General features: G+C 42.8%; 1 protein-coding gene across 4 annotated transcripts in view; it reads right to left on the reverse strand.

Moving 5' to 3' along the window:
* The window catches only part of THRAP3 (thyroid hormone receptor associated protein 3), a 73,755-nt gene that overhangs the window by 34,164 nt on the left and 19,658 nt on the right, over window positions 1–19,933 (reverse strand). For 3 of the 4 annotated variants that reach the window (XM_055255742.2, XM_063627893.1, XM_055255743.2), the window contains one exon: window positions 6,967–7,069. The exons of the other annotated variant lie outside the window; for it this stretch is intronic. The gene's annotated coding sequence lies outside the window, so the exon portion shown is untranslated. The remainder of the gene's footprint in view (window positions 1–6,966; window positions 7,070–19,933) is intronic. 4 annotated transcript variants of the gene reach the window in all.

The raw sequence follows: 19,933 nt of genomic DNA on the forward strand, positions 1-19,933 counted from the left end.
CCCGTATTCTGTGAGTGGGTGCGGGGAATATGGGCTCCCATCTATCCAGCAGGGAGCCCATCCTACCTCTTCTTGACTTACCTCCTTTGAAGCCCTAGTATCAGTTAACAAATAACAAAAGAAGCTGCTCTGGCCTCCTGTTTGACTATTACTAATTGCTTTCTTCCCTCTTTCTTCTCCCCACAAAGTATCAATACCCCTGGAATTGGGTGGAACTGATCTCGCTGCACTTGTAGGTAAGAAGCTGAAAAACATAACCGCTGCCAAACAAGTGTTCAGGCTCCCTAAATGAGAGAAATTTACCAAAACTAAGGTTCCTACTGAATAAACCACAGACTCTTATTTGGGGCATGTGTTTTTACCTCTATTTTTTCATCAGTAAAATGATGTTTTGGAACAGCTGTATTGCTGACAAAAAAACTTAAAAATTATACACGAATAGAGTGGGACATTCCTTTTTTTTTTTTTACTACTTCAGCCATGTCCTAAAAGATGGAATTAGGTGGTAAAGAAACTTTGCTTTTAAAGGAGAATCACCCCCACCCACACATACACATACACTGTGACTCTGAAATTAACTGCAGAAGAAATTATTTAAGATTCTTATTATAGGCAGGGCGCAGTGGCTCACGCCTGTAATCCCAGCACTTTGGGAGGCCGAGGCGGGTGGATCACCTGAGGTCAGGAGTTCAAGACCAGCCTGACCAATATGATGAAACCCCCGTCTCTACTAAAAACACAAAAAAATTTAGCCAGGCGTGGTGGCATGCGAATGTAATCCCAGCTACTCGGGAGGCTGAGGCAGGAGAATTGCTTGAACCCAGGACGTGAGGCTGCAGTGAGCTGAGATCGCGCCACTGCGCTCCAGCCTGGCCAACAAGAGTAAAACTCTATCTCAAAAATAAATAAATAAATAAATATTCATTATAATCTACTCCTTTTTTACAACAAGCCAATCTGCCTGAAAATAGGTATCAACTGTCCAGGGACTTGGCCACTTACCTTCTTATCACTTGCATCTGAGACAATCCAAATTCAGGTAGTACCAACCTTACTTGGAAATGAGAGGTTCCACAGCAAGTCAGAGCTCGGCTACAGAATCCTACTGGGGTGAGGGACACTGTGCTGCTGGCTTCTTTCCATCAGAACCAGCAAGAGATCATATTTCCTTCCCCCTTTTCAGCGAGTGAATTAGTTTCTGCTCATATCATATGGCAAATTCCACTCCTTCCATCATTTACTTTTTAAAGGAACAGGACTACATTACTTTTCAGTAACTTAGAGAGGTGGAGAAAATTCAATGAGAAATGTATTTTCCATGGGTTCCAAAATACAGCAGGCAGAGGGGCACTGCTTATCTCAAGGATGATTTCCACACAGGAACTGGAATTTTTCTTCTTCTTTGTTGTTGTTGTTTGTCATTTCTGAGACAGAGTCTGGCTCTGTTGCCCAGGCTGGAGTGCAGTAGCTCAATCTTACTGCAGAGGTGACTGCAACCTCTGCATCTTGGGCTCAAGCAATCCTCCCACCTCAGCCTCCTGAGTAGCTGGGACTACAGGTACACCACCATGCTTGGTTTTTTTTTTTTTTTTTTTTCTTTTTTTGAGAAGGAGTCTTACTCTGTACCCCAGGCTAGAGTGCGGTGGTGCAATCTCAGCTCACTGCAACCTTGGTCTCCCAGGTTCAAGCAATTCCCCTACCTCAGCCTCCCGAGTAGCTGGGATTACAGGCGCGTCACCATGCCTGGCTAATCTTTGTATTTTTAGTAGAGACGGGGTCTCACCATGTTGGCCAAGCTGGTCTCAAACTCCTGACCTCAAATGATCCGCCTGCCTCAGCCTCCCAAAGTGTTGGGATTACAGGTGTGAGCCACCACATCTGGACCATTTCACAATTTTAAAAATAATTTTTAGGGGGTGGGGAGCAAGGGGAGGGAGAGCATTAGATTAGGACAAATAGCTAATGCATGCGGGGCTTAATACCAAGATGACGGGTTGATATGTACAGCAAACCACCATGGCACGTGTATACCTACGTAACAAACCTGCACTTTCTGCACATGTATCCTAGAACTTAAAATTTAAAAAATAAATAATTTTTGCTTTCTCATTAAAGCAGATTTCACAATTGCTATACTTTACAGTTATTTGGTAAGACTGGAGTTTATGCTTCAAAAATATGGCCCAACAAGTACCAAGAGCGTTCTTCTGTCCGTCTTATCAAGATTTACCGAACACTTACTGTGCCATGCAAGCAATGTGCACTAGATGCAGCAAAAAAAAAAAAAAAAGTTTCCTGTCTTGTACCTAACTGTAAGTAGAAAATTATTTTTTAATCTTTTCAGGCTCATACTGTGACTTTGGAGGTTTTTGTTTGTATTGGTTAACAGTGTAAAAAGGTACCAGAGTAAAGTCAAAAAGATCACTAGTAAGATCTTTTCCACGTTGCTTCTCTTTGAACTAAAGTTTTCTTACGTGCTCATAACAAGGATGATACTTTAGTTAATGATAAGGTTTCATACTGGTTCATTAATTGTGACAAATGTACCATACTAATGTAAGATGTTATTTACAGTGGAAACTGGGCATGGGGTACATAGGAACTGTTACGGGTCCAGTTGTGACCCATCTACCCATCCAAATCATATATGGGAAGTCCTAACCCCTAGTACCTCAGAATGTAATCTCATTTGGAGTCAAGGGTCTTTACTGAGGTATATGATGCTTATAAAAAGGGGAAATTTGGAACTTGATATGCAGAGACACAGGGAAGCCAAGGAGAGGGGCCTGGGACAGATCCTTCTGTCACAGCTCTCTAGAAGAACCAATCCTGCCGACACCTTGATTTTGAATTTCTAGCCTCCAGAGCTGTGAGACAATAAAACTGCTGTTGTTGAAGCCTCCATTTGTGGTACTTTATTACAGCAGCCCTAGCAAATATAAACTCTGTATATCTTCACAGTTTTCAATAAATCTTCAATTACTCTCAAATAGATATTTAAAAAAAGAAGATAAGGGTAATGTTACCCATAATTCACAGTTAAGACCAAAAGAGATAGATAACTAGCAAATCTGTGCATAATCTCAACACACAGTAAGCAACTGAGACGAGAATCCACGTTCCATTCTGGGCTGTCCATATGTCCATCATACAGTGTTACTTCAAGAGGAGCACTAAGGTGGGTGTTAGGTGAGGAAATACACTAAAGCAAATTATCAATCTAAAATGCCCAGTCCTAAATGGAAAAGTCACTTTGTAATACTGGGCCAGTTCGGCAGTAAGTAGAGGCTTTGGTAGCAAAAACGAACTGGGTTCAATCTTGGCTGTGCCACCCATTCCTGGACAAAATACTTAACTCTCTCCATCTTCCAAATGTGACCTACACCTTACAGGACTGCCATGAGAATTAAGGAAGTACATACAAACTGCCTGACACACAAGTGAGTAAACACCTTAAACTATGTTTAGCCACAGAACCAGAGTGGTTGGAGGGAGATATTTAGGAACTTCCCTGGGAGTAAACAGATTTCATAACTGATTCTATTTTCTTGCTATTTATTAAAACCTGCCTACAAGGAGAATGGCGTGAACTCGGGAGGCAGAGCTTGCAGTGAGCTGAGATTGCACCACTGCACTCCAGCCTGGGCGACAGAGCAAGACTTCGTCTCAAAAAAACAAACAAACAAACAAAAAAACCAAATCTGCCTACAAGTAAGAAGTGATCAGGTATCTTCCTACACAGCAATAAAGCATTTTATATCTTTACTGGCTAAATTAGCATGTGTCACACTGAAGAGGTGTGCTAGAAGGAAAGGTCATATTATCAAGAAAGACCTAAGTCAAAAGGTCACATTGACCTTTGGAAGACAAATCTCTTCGACGCTGGATGTTAGCAGGGAAAATCAACAGCAAGCTAAAAGTTCATTTAGAACTTTTTCATCACAACATCCCCAGTGTAAGCAACTTGAGATACTCGTCTGAGAATTCAGTCAATGGGTGTCTATTAAGCTCAGGATCATCTATGCAATTAATCACTGGGGAAACAAAACGAACAGTACAGCTGGCGGCTTAAAAAAATCTTCCAATTCACCCCAGAGGCTCCTCTCCTATGTCTCTCAGGGACGGTAATAGTAATTCTAGTCCCCATTTTAAATGAATATGTTACCATTGGGGAATATTTTCTTCTCAATTCTTAAAAGAAATTCTCAGCTTTCCTAACTTAATAAAGACACTATAATCTATAATAACTAGCAATCTGCAGTTTCCTTCCAGCTCTCATTATGACAAATCTTTTCTAAGCTAAATTAAGCAGCCAATCATGACACTTAACTATTTTTAAAAATGGAATTATTGTCCAGGTGCAGTAGCTCACCCCTGAAATCCTAGCACTTTGAGAGGCCAAGGCGGGTGGATCACTTGAGCCCAGGAGTTTGAGACCAGCCTGGGCAACATAGTAAGACCTCATCTCTACAAGAAATACAAAAATTAACTGGGCATGGTGGCTTGTGCCTATGGTCTCAGCTACTCAGGAGGCCGAAGCAGGAGGATCACCTGCGCCTGGGAGGTCAAGGTTGCAGTGAGCCGTGATCAAGTCACTGCACTCCAGCCTCGGTGATGGAGCCTCCAAAAAAGTAAATAAAATAGGCCAGGCGCAGTGGCTCACGCCTGTAATCCCAACACTTTGGGAGGCCGAGGTGGGCGGATCACAAGGTCAGCAGATAGAGACCATCCTGGCTAACACAGTGAAACCCCATCCCTACTGAAAATACAAAAAAAAAAATAAAAATAAAAAATTAGCCGGCCCTGGTGGCAGGCACCTGTGGTCCCAGCTACTTGGGAGGCTAAGGCAGGAGAATGGCGTGAACCCGGGAGGTGGAGCTTGCAGTGGGCCGAGATTGCGCCACTGCACTCCAGCCTGGGAGACACAGCAAGACTCCACCTCAAAAATAATAATAATAATAATAATAAATAAAATAAAATAGAAGTATTACTATTAAAGCCTTGGGCTAAACACTGATAAGTACTGTAATCACCTACAGAACTTTAAAAAAATGTCCATCCATCAAGATTCTAACTGAAGAAACTGAGAATGGGATTCAGAGCCAGTGGGCCATGGACATTCTTTGCAGATCACCCCCATACTGATATACAGACATCCACTGTTTACAAAGAGTTCTACATAAAGCCAGGATAGAACTATATAGGAGAAATAAGCTGTTTGACAGCTTTTACAGACAATGGTCTTTTTAAGATCAAATCATCTTCCCAAAGATGATCACATGGAATTTTAGAGGAGGAAAAAAACGTGTGTTAGATTTATTTTTTATTTTATATTACTATATCACTGTTTTGTATTATGTTTGGAATATGGCAGGCCATTATTCAATAACTTAATCATACTAGTTTATCTGTTCCTTCAGAAGTATGAACTCTTAGAACTGTACCATCCAATACATATGTAGACTCAGCACGTGAAATGTGGTTGATCTGAACTGGGATGAGCTACAGGTATAAAATAAACATGGGATTTCTAAGGCTTGATATAAACGGAAAGTAAAATATCTCACTATTCTTTATATCAGTTATATGTTGAAATGAGAATGTATTGATATATTGAACTATATAAAACATATCGTTCAAATTTATTTCACCTGTTTTTTTAAATGTGACTACTAAAAAATATTAAATGACATGTGGCTCACATTCTTCTTTTGAGCAGCACTGTCCTTGAGAACAATGATGATTATATCTTTTCAAATTGAGAACCCAATCTAGTACTGTCCAGTCACTTTTAGATTTGTCATTTACTTTTGCCATTTCTAGTCTCTACCCACTAAGCCTTTCCTGTTGCAGTAACTCTCCACATGAGTTTGGGGGAGCAGGCGGAGATGTCTTAAATACAAACACAACTCTACATAAGAGACCAAAAATGATTTAAAGATCTACTATCATTTTGGATCATACTAATCATCTAAGTTTACAAAAGAAATCAAGGAGAACCCGACCTGTTGCTTCCACCTAAAATTATTTAAAATACTACTCGAAGCTATCTAGAGACGCCGACTCCACCTCAGGTAGATCCACATACTCAACCAGAACTTAGTCCAGATACATGCGATCAGTGTAGCTCTTCTCTCTGGGATTTCCTTCTGGAATAGCATATGAACTGCTTACAGAAATGGCTCTAATTTTTTATTTTATTTTTTACTTTTTTTGAGATGGAGTCTCGCTCTATCGCCCAGCCTGGAGTGCAATGGCGTGATCTCAGCTCACTGCAAGCTCCACCTCCCGGGTTCATGCCATTCTCCTGCCTCAGCCTCCCGAGTAGCTGGGACTACAGGCGCCTGCCACCACGCCTGGCTAATTTTTTTGTATTTTTAGTAGAGATGGGGTTTCACCGTGTTAGCCAGGATGGTCTCGATCTCCTGACCTCATGATCCGCCTGCCTTGGCCTCCCAAAGTGCTGGGATTACAGGCGGGAGCCACCACGCCCAGCCCCCAATTTTAATTAAAACACGTATACATCCAAGTAATATAAGCATGAAAAGGGACTGCTTCCCAAAATATTAACAATGATTACAGATGTCAAGTTTACAGACAACCTTTTCCAAACAAATACTGTTTCATAAGAACCCAGAACTTCCATTAACGAATCGTCTGGATAATCAATTCTTTTTCTTTTCTTTTGAGACAGGGTCTTGCTGTCACCCAGGCTGGAGTGCAGTGGCATGAACATGGTTCACTGCAGTCTCCAACTACTGAGCTCAAGCTATCCTCCTGCCTCAGCCTCACAAGTAGCTGGGACCACAGGTGTGTACCACCAGGCCTGGTTAAATTTTTTTATTTTTTGTAGAGACAGGATCTCACCATGTTGCACAGGCTGGTCTCGAAATAATCAATTCTTAACATAAGACTGGTTTTACAAATTAGTGAAGTTATTAGTTTCTTTTACCACTATGCTTTTACCTTATTTGAACAATGATTCAACTTGTACTGGATCCCAGACACTACCCCAAAAGAACACCCGCAGCACCACTGGCTTCTTCACTTTACAAGTCAGGATACACTTCTGAAATGAGAGAAAATAAGTAGTGATAAAATGGCTACCCAAATGCAGATTCTGTTACTGATGCTCGAAATCTATAAACACAAACCCTACTTTAGCCCTCAGCCTTACTCCAAAAGCACCCAAGCTTTTCTCTCAAAGTATGAGATGGTCTGCCTCTGTCTGACAGGTTTTCCATTAATCTAACCTCCTACAGTATGGAAAGCAAAAGCCTTCCTTACTGTAACCTGATACTTTCACTGGCAATATTTCAGGTGCCAAGGTTTTCATTATGCAAGGCTAATTCACAAGCTCCACAAAACTCAACCTGGTTAACCTGACAAAAAACAGATGTTTAAAACAAGAAAGCAATGAACAGAGGTATACTAAAATGAATTTAACAAACGCATTTCAAGGTCAAATAACTCCCCGTACCCACCCATAAAAGCACAAAAATTCCTTCTGCTCCAGTTGTCTATTCCCAGATCTATGAACATGGTCATACATCAAAGCTGTGTCCAGCATTTTCCAATACAAACAGGAAAACCAAGTTCCAAGACCAGCAAGCTCATGTAAGTAATTAGATGTCCTCACTCCTGGCTTATCAAAGCTCTGTTGTTATTCATATTACGGGGCAGTGGCTCACGCCTATAATCCCAGCACTTTGGGAGGCCGAGGCGGGTGGATCACGAGGTCCAGAGTTCGAGACCAGCCTGGACAACATGGTGAAACCATATCTCTACTAAAAATACAAAAATCAGCCGCGCGTGGTGGCACATGACTGTAATCCCAGCTACTCGGGAGGCTGAGGCAGGAGAATCCCTTGAACTCGGGAAGCAGAGGTTGCAGTGTGCCGAGATCGTGCCATTGCACTCCAGCATGGGTGACAGAGCGAGACTCTGTCTCAAAACAAAAAAAACCCACAATTTATTCCAATACATCCATCTTTCCCTCTAATTCTCACCAGATAGCAAAAGTACACACACATAAATCTCCCATTTTATTACCCCATCATATTTCCTTCCTATTAATTAACCTCTTCTTGGATATTGGCAAGAATTTTATCATTCCAGCAAGTCTTCAATTCCCCATTGTAGCGATGAGTGAAGAAGCAAATCTGAGGCTCTGGCCTTTAGTTACTCTGTGACAGCGAAGAGACCCCTGAAACCCTGAGTCACCCCTGCCACCACAGTTGCCCGCCTCCTGCCTAGCCTGTCTTGCATGTCATCTGGCCAGCCACAGGCATACTTGTCAGCTTCTATCTCCTGAACCTCCTTTGGCCAAACAGCAGTGTATTAGCAAGGAGACTCCACAATAGACCCTCTTCCCTTCTACACATTACTAATTGTCCACTTATTCAACAAATAATTTATTAAGTACTGACTACATGCCAGGCACTATTCTAGACACTGGAGGTTCAATAATTTAAAAGTCCCTTCATGCCTGGAACTGACATTCTAGGGAGCAGATGGGGGCACATGGAGGAGTAAAAGTTACACAATTTTATATCATGCATTAAGGGAAGGCCTCTCTAATGAGACAGCTGAGCGGAGACGGAAGAAAAAGAGTATGCTGGGCCTTATCTGAGGAAACAGCAAATGCAAAGACCCTGGGGAGGAAACATGCTTGACCGAGGAAGAGGCAAAAATAAGAATGTCTGCAATGTTGGCCGAGTGCGGTGGCTCACACCTATAATCCCACCACTTTGGAAGGCCGAGGCGGGCAGATCACCTGAGGTCAGGAGTTCAAGACCAGCCTGACCAACGTGGAGAAACCCTGTCTTTACTAAAAACACAAAAAATTAGCCGGGCGAGGTGGCTGGTGCCTGTAATCCCAGCCACTTGGGAGGCTGCAGCAGCAGAATCACTTGAACCTGGGAGGCAGAGGTTGTGGTGAGCTGAGATCGCACCACTGCACTCCAGCCTGGGTAACAATAGCGAAACTCTTGTCTCAAAAAAAAAGAATGTCTGCAATGCAAAAAGTTACCAATGAGCTGTTGGCAGATCAGGTCAGAAACATGGCTGAATGGACAGGGCCTTGCAATCACCGTAAGAACTTTGGTTTTCCCCTGGGTAATGAAGGTAGCCACTGAGTGTTTAGAGCATAAAATAGGAGCATAATTATGTTTCAAAATACCACAAACTGCAATGACATGCTCGCTGCTGAGTGGAGAACAGATTTTAATGGGCCGAATAGAAGAAATTAGTAGATAATGCCCAAAATAATCCAGGCAGGGCCGGGCACAGTGGCTCATGCCTGTAATCCCAGCACTTTGGAAGGCCAAGGCGGGCGGATCACGAGATCAGGAGATAGAGACCATCCTGGCTAACACCGTGAAACCCCATCTCTACTAAAAATACAAAAAATTAGCCGGGCGTGGTGGCGGGCACCTGCAGTCCCAGCTACTCAGGAGGCTGAGGCAGGAGAATGGCATGAACCCGGGAGGCGGAGGTTGCAGTGAGCCAAGATTGCGCCACTGCACTCCAGCCTGGGTGACAGAGCGAGACTCCACCTCAAAAAAAAAAAAAAATAATAATAATCCAGGCAGGCCGGGTGTGGTGGCTCACACCTATAATCCCAACATTATGGGAGGCTGAGGCAAGAGAACTGCTTGGGCCCAAGAGACAGAGGCTGCAATGAGCCATGTTCACACTACTGCACTCCAGCCTAGGTGACAGAGCAAGACCTTGTCTCAAAAAAGAATAAAATAATAATAATGATCCAGATAAAGGACAACAATGCCTTACACCAGAGTGTCACTCAGAACGCTCCCATGTTCCACACATTGTAGACCTTAAACGATATAGTTTCCAAATCCAAACAAAGGGTAAACGCTAACATTCTAGGATCATACCATTTATATCTCCTATGGTAAACAAGACTGAATTTTTTTTTCCTTATCTCACCTCAAGTACCCCTGGCAATCTTTCTTTTTTTTTTTTTTTTTTGAGACAGGAGTCTCACTCCCTCGCCCAGGCTGGAGTGCAGTGGTGCAATCTCGGCTCACTGCAACCTCCATCTCCTCGGATCAAGCAATTCTCCTGCCTCAGCCTCCCTAGTAGCTGGGATTACAGGCATGCACAACCACACCTAGCTATTTTTTTTTGTATTTTTAGTAGAGACAGGGTTTCACCATGTTACCCAGGCTGGTCTCGAGCTCCTGACCTCAAATGATCCGCCCACCTCAGCCTCTCAAAGTGCTGGGATTACAGGCATGAGCCACCGCGCCCAGCCTGGCATTCTTTTTTTTAATTAGAGACAAGGTCTCACTATGTTGCCCAGGCTGGTCTCGAACACCTGCCCTCAAATGATCCGCCAGCCTCAGCCTCCCAAAGTGCTGGGATTACAGTGTGAGCCACAGTACCTGGCCCCTGGCAATCTTTTATTGAGAACTACAGGACATAAGGAAACACTTTGCCCACTCTTGTGAACCTGAGGTCAAACACAGTCCTTTAAACCACCAGGTGTAACAAGCTTATGTAATAAATACTTGAGGACTAATGTGTTCTTGTTTCAAAAGCATGATGATAGCAATTAAAAGTAAAAAAAAGAAGACAGTGTCAAGTTAACCCAAAGTATCTAATGAATAACAAAATGTAATCTCAGCCATTGCCCACTGGAAAAAAAAAAAAATACTGAGAATAAGATGACAGCTGAGCAAATAAACCTTTAGTTTTTGCCACAGAAAACTGTGGAATGTCTGCTCCAAGTAGTTTTCATGGTATCAGTGGAAACCAAGATTGATCCAAGACTGGTAAATTACTATAAATGGGTTTGGAGAGAAAACAGATCACTTCCAAATAAGTCATGTATACAGAGCCTTCTGTAATAGGGGATGGCAACTATGGCACACAGACCAAATATCTAGCCCATTGTCTGGTTTTGTACCATCCATGAGCTAAGAATGGTTTCTGTTTTAAAAATTTTTTTTATCAAAAGCATACTTCATTATAGGTAAAAATTATACTTCATAGGAACAGTCACATTCATTTACATATGGCTACTTGCACACTAAGACGAGATCTGAGTAGCTGCAACAGGGACTGCCTTCAGTGGTCTCACTGCTTTGCTCTGCTACAAACTGCAGTGACACAGTTATAACTCAACAGCATTTCACATACCATGCATAGGCAGTATCACATTTTATTATTATTTTTAATTACCAGTGCATATCCATCATATTAAAACAAGAAAAGCAGATGTTGATGTTACCCTTTTAAGGCACAGTGTGAAGTGTAAATCATTTTGTTATTGAATTTGATGGCAAATCATTGTGTTTATTATGAAATGACACCACAGATATGCCAAGAATACAACATACATTGGTATTACCAAATTAAGCACTCATCACAATATTCCCAACTTACAGGAAAGCAAATGATGGTAAAAATATGTGTGGAGAAGAAAAGGACTTAGTTGGAAAAATTGGCAAATGTTGTGAAAATGTAAGGTTATTTATCAGCAGTTTCTCTGCAGACTTTTTTTCTTGAGACATGGTCTCCGTCACCTAGGCTGGAGTACAGTGCTGAGAAAAAGAAGGTGAATATCCTGACTTGCCCTACCACATGGCAGTTCGATGAGTTAGAAGCAGAAAAATTTTATGTTTCTTGAAAAGCTCAGGGCTGAGTATGAAATTTTTCAACAAGAACCACCCTTAACCACTATTACTGTTGGCGGATACCAAACAGCTTTGGAAGTTAGCTTTTGCTGCAGACTTGATGTTTCTTAACGAATTCAATTTAAAATTACAAGGACCTGGCACAGTAGCTCACATCTGTAATCCCAACACTTTGGGAGGCCAAGGTAGGAGGACAGCCTGAGGTCAGAAGTTTGAGACCTGCCTAGTGAACACAGCAAGATCTGTCTCTACAAAAACCAAAAAAAAAAAAAAAAAAATTAGACTAACTCAATGGTGTATGCCTGTGGTCCCAGCTATTCAGGAGGCTGGGACAAGAGGCTCACCTAAGCCCAGGAGCTTGAAGTTGCAGTGAGCTATGATCTCATCACTGCACTCCAGACTAGCTGACAGAGGGAGACTTTGTCTCAAAGAAATAAAATAAAATTAGAAGTCAAAATAGCACTTCTATGGGAAACACATACTGTGATAAAATAATACTAATGACAATAAATGTTTCAATTTTAAGAAATGTCAAATTACTTTATTCACTTCTCATACCGTCAAAAGTTGAACAAGAAATGATATCTCCATCCCCACACAAATCTGAAGCAGATCTTCTGAGCTCAAACTACAGTTCCAGCATATTTCCAACCTTAATGCATGTGTAACGTAAATCTCCATATTTCAAAAACTGTCTAACAGTGCAGCTAAGGAGCTTCCATCTAATCCTCAATTGGAAGCGATTTATCTGCAATGTTATGGTATGCTAAAAGACAAATATCAAGAATCTAACACAATTCTGTGCCTTCCAAAAGATAAATCTGCTCAATTAAAACCACATGCTCAGGGATTAATGTAAGTATTTGGCAGTACCCATCTGTGTGAAGACATTTTCAGAGATGACACACATAAAATTTCACAACAGATCAGCATTAACAAATAAATATTTGCCATCAATTTTGAAAGGCAATGCTAACTTGGAGCCCCAATTAAGTGAAATTGTACTCCCCGAAAGCAGAATTCCATTCTTATAGACCTGTTACTACAAAAGTTATACTCATTATTTACATTTATAGATATATATATGCATATCTATATATTTTCTTGAGACAGAGTCTTACTCCGTCACTCAGGCTGGCGTGCAGTGGCGCGTTCTTGGCTCAGTGCAACCCCTGTCCTCTGGGTTCAAGAGATTCTCGTGCCTCAGCCTCCCAAGTAGCTGGGATTACAAGCTTGCGCCACCACGCCTGGCTAATTTTTTTGTATTTTTAGTAGAGACGGGGTTTCGTCATGTTGGCCAGGCTGGTCTTGAACTGACCTCAGGTGATCTGCCTGCCTCAGCCTCCCAAAGTGCTGGGATTGCAGGTGTGAGGCACTGTGCCTAGCCTGATTATTGTATTTTGAAATAAAAACTTTGTGCAAATTTGTTTTCTCTCTTGTCATGTAAGTACCCACACAGTAGCCTCAACTTTGCCTCTCGGCCAGCAAAGCCTAAAGTATCTGACCCTTTGGAAAGGTTATCAACCCCTTTTCTTCATCATTTGCCTAACAAATGCATTTAGTGCAGATGGCCAATAAGAATAAACCTTGGCCAGGCACAGTGGCTCATGCCTGTAAACATATACTTTGGGAGGCCAAGGCAGGTGGATCACTTGAGGTCAGGAGTTTCAGGCCAGCCTGACCACCATGGTGAAACCCTGTCTCTACTAAAAGCACACAATTAGCGGGGCGTGGTGGCACACGCCTGTAATTCCAGTTGCTTGGGCAGCTGAGGCAGGAGAATTGCTTCAACCCGGGAAGCGGAGGTTGCAGTGAGCCAAGATCGCGCCACTGCACTCCAGCCTGGGCAACAAAAGCAAAACTCCGTCTCAAAAATAAATAAATAAAAATAAAAATAAACCCTAATGAATAGTAATTCTCAAAACTGTAAGACTCCCAAATGGTAGGAACTGATATTTTTTAATATTTATGCCCAGCAACTCATAGTAAAGCAAGTCAGTAATTAGTCATCCCAAAGCAATTTCCAAAGCAACTCCTCAATAAATAAGAGCACATCTGGCTCTGAAGCCTGTGTTTGATTCCCAACTCCACCAACTACTAGTTGTGAGACCCTGGATAAATTACTTAATTAAATCTCACTATCTGTGGTCCCTTATCTACAAAACTGTTCCTACTTCACAGTGTTGTTGAACACTGAATAAATTAATATATGTATAAAGTTCTCAGAAAAGTGCTTGGCACAAAGGAGTACTCAATCAATATTGTTAATTGGGCCAGTATCAAAATGATAGTGAAAAGACACAACTTCAACAAGCTGGTCTGGGTAGTCATGTGGTCATTAAACAACTACATTCTCATGAGAATTCAGAATTTAGCTTTATGGCAAACGCAGAATGTAAGACACTAATTCCATCTTGAAAACCTGTAAAAAAAAAAGCAGTAGGCTCTGTCAACAACAAACCCAAACCGAGGCCTAATTCCAGGTTGAATGAGTCTGCTCCTTAAATAACCCTATCATTCTGTGCCTGAAGTTCTCAATGTACAACACAGAGAGAAATCAAACATGCCAACTGATGCACCTGAATGTTTCTGCCTAGACCAATGGTTTTTAAACTCATGTTCTCAGGCTGTACAGAGGGGTTGGGGCAAAGTAACTTTCCCATCTGAGTTATCCCGGCCCAGTAGATCAGACTGAATTGTCAAGAACTCATAATGACTACCTTCCCAGAACTTATCTTTTTATCACATTACAAAACTTTATAAGCTACCAGCATTTCCTTATCACTTGAGCCTCTATTTCCTTGAAAACCGGTGGTCATGCACTATTATTTAAGTAAACTACTCCTTGAGGGCAGGTATCAGATCAAATTCTTTTATATCTCCAGTGCCATAACATACAACTGCCCATTTTAACCATTTTTATATGTACAGTTCAGTGACATTAAGAACATTCAGGCCAGGTACGGTGACTCACGCCTGTAATCTCAGCACTTTGGAAGGCCAAGGTGGGCGGATCACTTGAGCTTAGGAGTTCAAGACCAGCCTGACCAACATGGTAAAACCCCGTCTCTACTAAAAATACAAAAATTAGCTGGGCATGGTGGCACAGGCCTACAGTCCCAGCTACTCAGTAGGCTGAGGCACGAGAATTGCTTGAGCCCAGGAAGTGGAGGTTGCAGTGAGCTGAGATTGCGCCAATAGCTGGGATTACAGGCGCGCGTCACCAGGCCCAACTAATTTTCTGTATTTTTAGTACAGATTGGGTTTCGCCATGTTGGCCAGGCTGGTCTCGAACTCCCGCCCTCAAGTGATCCGCCCACTTCAGCCTCCCAAAGTGCTGAGATTACAGGCGTGAGCCACTGTGCCCAGCCTCTAAGGTATATTTTTTTAATGTGTCTTACAAAGTCAGTCTTAGAAAACATTCCTGAATTATCTCACTATTACATGGCTAAATTATACTCTACTAAACACAGAGGATGCTAAATCTCTGATTATAAGAATATACCGCCTGTAATCCCAGCACTTTGGGAGACCAAGGCGGGCAGATCACAAGGTCAGGAGATCCAGACCATCCCGGCCAACATGGTGAAACCTGGTCTCTACTAAAAATACAAAAGTTAGCTGGGTGTGGTGGCAGGCGCCTGTAGTGCCAGTTACTTGGGAGGCTGAGGCAGAAGAATCGCTTGAACCAGGGAAGTGGAGGTTGCAGTGAGCTGAGATCACGCCACTGCCCTCCAGCCTGGGCGACAGAGCAAATCCTTGTCTTAAAAAAAAAAAAAAAAAAAAAAAAAAAAAACCTAATTCACTAAGGGCCTATTTGGAAGGAAATTTCAGTCAGTAAAAAATTATTAATTTTAGAGTTGGAAATGTCGATGATATATTCAGAGTCTACCTTCTGTAACTGCCAAATTTTGTAAAAATTTTCATCCAAACTTGATTAATAACCCATTTAACCCAAGGCATTAAACCAGGATAACCAACTTCTCTAGACTGCTTTCGTCTATAAACAAGAGACCAAATTTGATGCCAGAATAACCTGTCACAAATATGATCATGTCATTCCTCCAATTAAAGGTCCTTCCTGCTTACTGAATAAAATTCAATACAAGCACATTGCAATCCTGCTCTACTCGCTCCACCTTCTACCACTGACTCCTATGCTTCTACCCTTAATCAAACTACATTTTTAGAATGAACTTTCCTGTTCCACACCATTAGACATGCTCGTCCCACTGCCTGGAATAGCCTCCTCTCACCAAACCACCACTCCTGTCTCAACCTCCACCACACACACACACACACACACACACACATACTCACCACCTGCTTGGCTTATTCGAAACCTTCCAGAAACAGCTCAAATGTAAATTCTTGTAAAACCTTCCCCTAATTCTCCAGAAGGAGTCAGTGAGCATCTCATTCCAGGTTCTACTATTGCCCTTATCATCCTGTATTATAATTAACTGTCTCTCCCACTAAACATGAAGGTCCCTTAAGAATAGGGACTGTGGGGCTGGGGGCAGCGGCTCATGCCTGTAATCTCAGCACTTTGGGAAGCCGAGGCAGGCGGATCACAAGGTCAGGAGATGGAGATCATCCTGGCTAACACGGTGAAACCCTGTCTCTACCAAAAATACAAAAAATTAGCCAGGTGTGGTGGCAGGCACCTGTAGTCCCAGCTACTCGGGAGGCCAAGGCAGGAGAATGGTGTGAACCTGGGAGGCAGAGCTTGCAGTGAGCGGAGCTTGCGCCACTGCACTCCAGCCTGGGCGAGAGCGAGACTCCATCTCAAAAAAAAGTGGGCGGGGACTGTGCTGGCTGGGTGCGGTGGCTTGCGCCTGTATCCCAGCACTTTGGGAGGCCCAGGTGGGCAGCCTGTGGTCTGGAGTTTGAGACCAGCCTGGCTAACATGGTGAAACCCCATCTCTACTAAAAATACAAAAATTAGCCGGGCGTGGTGGTGTATGCCTACAGTCTCAGCTACTCAAGGAATCATTTGAACACAGGAGAAAAGAGGCTGCAGTGAGCTGAGGATCACGCCACTGCACTCCAGCCTGGGAAACAGAGCAAGACTCTGTCTCCAAAAAAAAAAGAAAAAAGAAAAAGAATAGGGACTGTGCCTTATATTTATCTTGTATCTCCTCCAACACCTAACGCAATGCCTGGTAGATGGTAGATTTCATTATGTTTGCTCAACAGGTAAGTTTGAGCCCCAAGATAATAAACATCTGAGCAAGCATGGCAACAGTGAAGACACAAGTATAAATCAAGTGAGCCCTCATATACATAAGAATTTACTGAAACTAGCACGACTACAGAGGATACAAAGAAAGATAAAATGCTAGAAGCCAGGAGTTCAAGACCAGCCTGGGCCACAAAATGAGACCATCTCTACAAAAAAATAAAGCATGCCTGTAGTCCTAGCTACTCGGGAGGGTGAGAATCGCTTGGGCCCAGGAGGTCAAGGCTGCAGTGAGTCATGATTGCACCACTGTACTTCAGACTAGGTGACAAAGCAAAACTGTCTCAAAAAAAAAAAAAGAGGCTGAGGCTAGGTGTGATGGTTCAGGCCTGCAATCCAACACTTAGGAAGGCCAAGGTAGAAGGATCACTTGAGGCTAGGAGTTCGAGACTAGCCTGGACAACAAACCAAGACTCCCATCTCTACAATAAAAGTATTCAAAACTCAAAGTCACCAACAAATAAAGATACGGCAGGGTCAGACCAGTTAACAACTGAGGAGATTAACAAAAATGAAGGCCTGAAAGAAAAGAATAATTTTTTCAAATATTAAAAGATGAAGGAGGCTGGGCACCGTGGCTCATGCCTGTAATCCCAGCACTTTGGTAGGTCAAGGTGGGCAGATCACCTGAGGTCTGGAGTTCGAGACCAGCTTGGCCAACATGGTGAAACCCTGTCTCTACTAAAAATACAACAATTAGCCGTGCATGGTGGTGTGTGCCTGTAATCCCAGCTACTCAGGGAGCTGAGGCAGGAATATTGCTTGAACCTGGGAGGCGGAGGTTGCAGTGAGCCAAGATCATGCCACTGTACTCCAGCCTGGGCGGGGCGCAGAGCAAGACTCCATCTCCCCCCCACCACCAAAAAAAAAAAGATGAAGATGGGAAATGTGGTCAAGATACAAAATTTCAGTTAAGAGGAATAAGCTGGGCAACATGGTAAGTGCAGTAAATAATAATGTACTGTTTATTCGAAGATCGCCAAGAGAGATCTTAAGTGTTCTCACCACACACAAAAAATGAGGTAATACATACGTTGATTAGCTAGACTTAATCATTCCACAATAGACACATATTTCTTGTATATCATACTTGACAACTGAAAGTTAATTAAGGCTGGGTGTGGTGGCTTATACCTGTAATCCCAACAATTTGGGAGGCTGAGGCAGGTGGATCACTTGAGGTCAGGAGTTCAAAACCAGCCTGGCCAACATGGTAGAACCCCATCTCTACTAAAAACACAAAAAATTAGTGGGGTATGGTGGCACACGCCTGCAATCCCAGTCACTGAGGAGGCTGAGGTGGGAGAATAGCTTGAACTCAGGAGGCAGAGGTTGCAGTGAGCCAAGATCACACCACTGCACTCCAGCCTGGACGACAGAGCTAGACTCTAACTCAAAAAAAAAAAAAAAAAAAAAAAAGTTAATTTGTTTTTTTGAGATGGAGTCTCGCTCTGTCGCCCAGCCTGGAGTGCAGTGACTCCATCTCAGCTCACTGCAACCTGTGCCTCCCGGGTTCAAGAGCTTCTCCTGCCTCACTCTCGCGAGTAGCTGGGATTACAGGCGCCCGCCACCACACACAACTAATTTTTGTATCTTTAGTAGAAACAGGGTTTCACCATGTTGACCAGGCTGGTCTGGAACTCCTGACCTCGTGATCCGCCCGCCTCAGCCTCCCGAAGTGCTGGGATTACAGGCGTGAGCCACTGCACTCGGCCAAAAAAGTAATTTTTAAAAAAAGACCAAGAAAGGCCCTTGAGAAAACTGAAGCCCTCGATATTTCTGCAAAAGTTATAATGTGAACAATGTATGTTACCAATTTTTTCAGAAAATTAGAACAAGAACCGTTCATACAATTTTGATACACAGTGATGCCTGTAATTTTATTTATTTATTTATTTATTTATTTGACACAGAGTCTCACTATGTCGCCCAGGCTGGAGTGCAGTGGCACCATCTCCGCTCACTGCAAGCTCCGCCTCCTGGGTTCACGCCATTCTCCTGCCTCAGCCTCCCGAGCAGCTGGGACTACAAGTGCCCGCCACCACTCCAGACTAATTTTTTGTATTTTTAGTAGAGACGGGGTTTCACCATGTTAGCCAGGATGGTCTCGATTTCCTGACCTCATGATCCGCCTGCTTCAGCCTCCCAAAGTGCTGGGATTACAGGTGTGAGCCACCGAACCCGGCCCATGTTATTTATTTTTAAAAAAGAAAAAGGCTGGACACAGTGGCTCACACCTGTAATCTCAGCACTTTGGGACACCTAGGCGGAGAGTTAACTTGAGATCAGGAGTTCGGGACCAGTCTGGCCAACATGGTGAAACCCTGTCTCTACTAAAAATACAAAAATTAGCTTGGCATGGTGGTGTACACCTGTAGTCCCAGCTACTTAGGAGGCTGAGGCAGGAGAATTGCTTGAACCCAGGAGGCAGAGGTTGCAGTGAGCCAAGATCGCTCCACTTTCCTCCAATGACAAGGCCTTAATCTATACATATTCCTATATACTGTGCTTGAAATTCTCACAGATATGATACTGTTTATCCTCTCATGCACCAGTCTGCCTGCCCCAGGTGCCTTGGAGTTCTATGAAAAAATGGACAAAGATTTACATGCTCTAGGACCAGACTCTGGGATTGAATCCAGCTCTACCCTCTTTGCTAGCTGTGCAATCCTGGATCTGTTTCATCTTTCCTTGTCTCACTTACATCTGTAAAATGCAGATTATAATCATACCTCCCCCTAGGATTGTAGGGAATAATTAAATGGTTAATACATGGATGTACTTAGAACGACTGTAAGCACAGATATGCACTCAGGTTACCTCTTATTATCAGATGTGCTATAATCTTAAATTTATTCAAAATTGCTACTGACTGAAAGATACGTGATTTTGGTGGGTGCAGGGAGGAGGTAGCAAAATATAAAAAGTCCTAGTTGGAAAAGCAAATATAACTGTTCAAGGGCTATTAAAATGCAATGATCAAGAGACAAGGAATGAGAGACACATTTACCCAGGGGAAGAACCAAAA

Source organism: Symphalangus syndactylus, chromosome 12 (assembly GCF_028878055.3).
Source record: "Symphalangus syndactylus isolate Jambi chromosome 12, NHGRI_mSymSyn1-v2.1_pri, whole genome shotgun sequence".
In the NCBI taxonomy this organism is placed as follows: Eukaryota; Metazoa; Chordata; class Mammalia; order Primates; family Hylobatidae; genus Symphalangus; species Symphalangus syndactylus.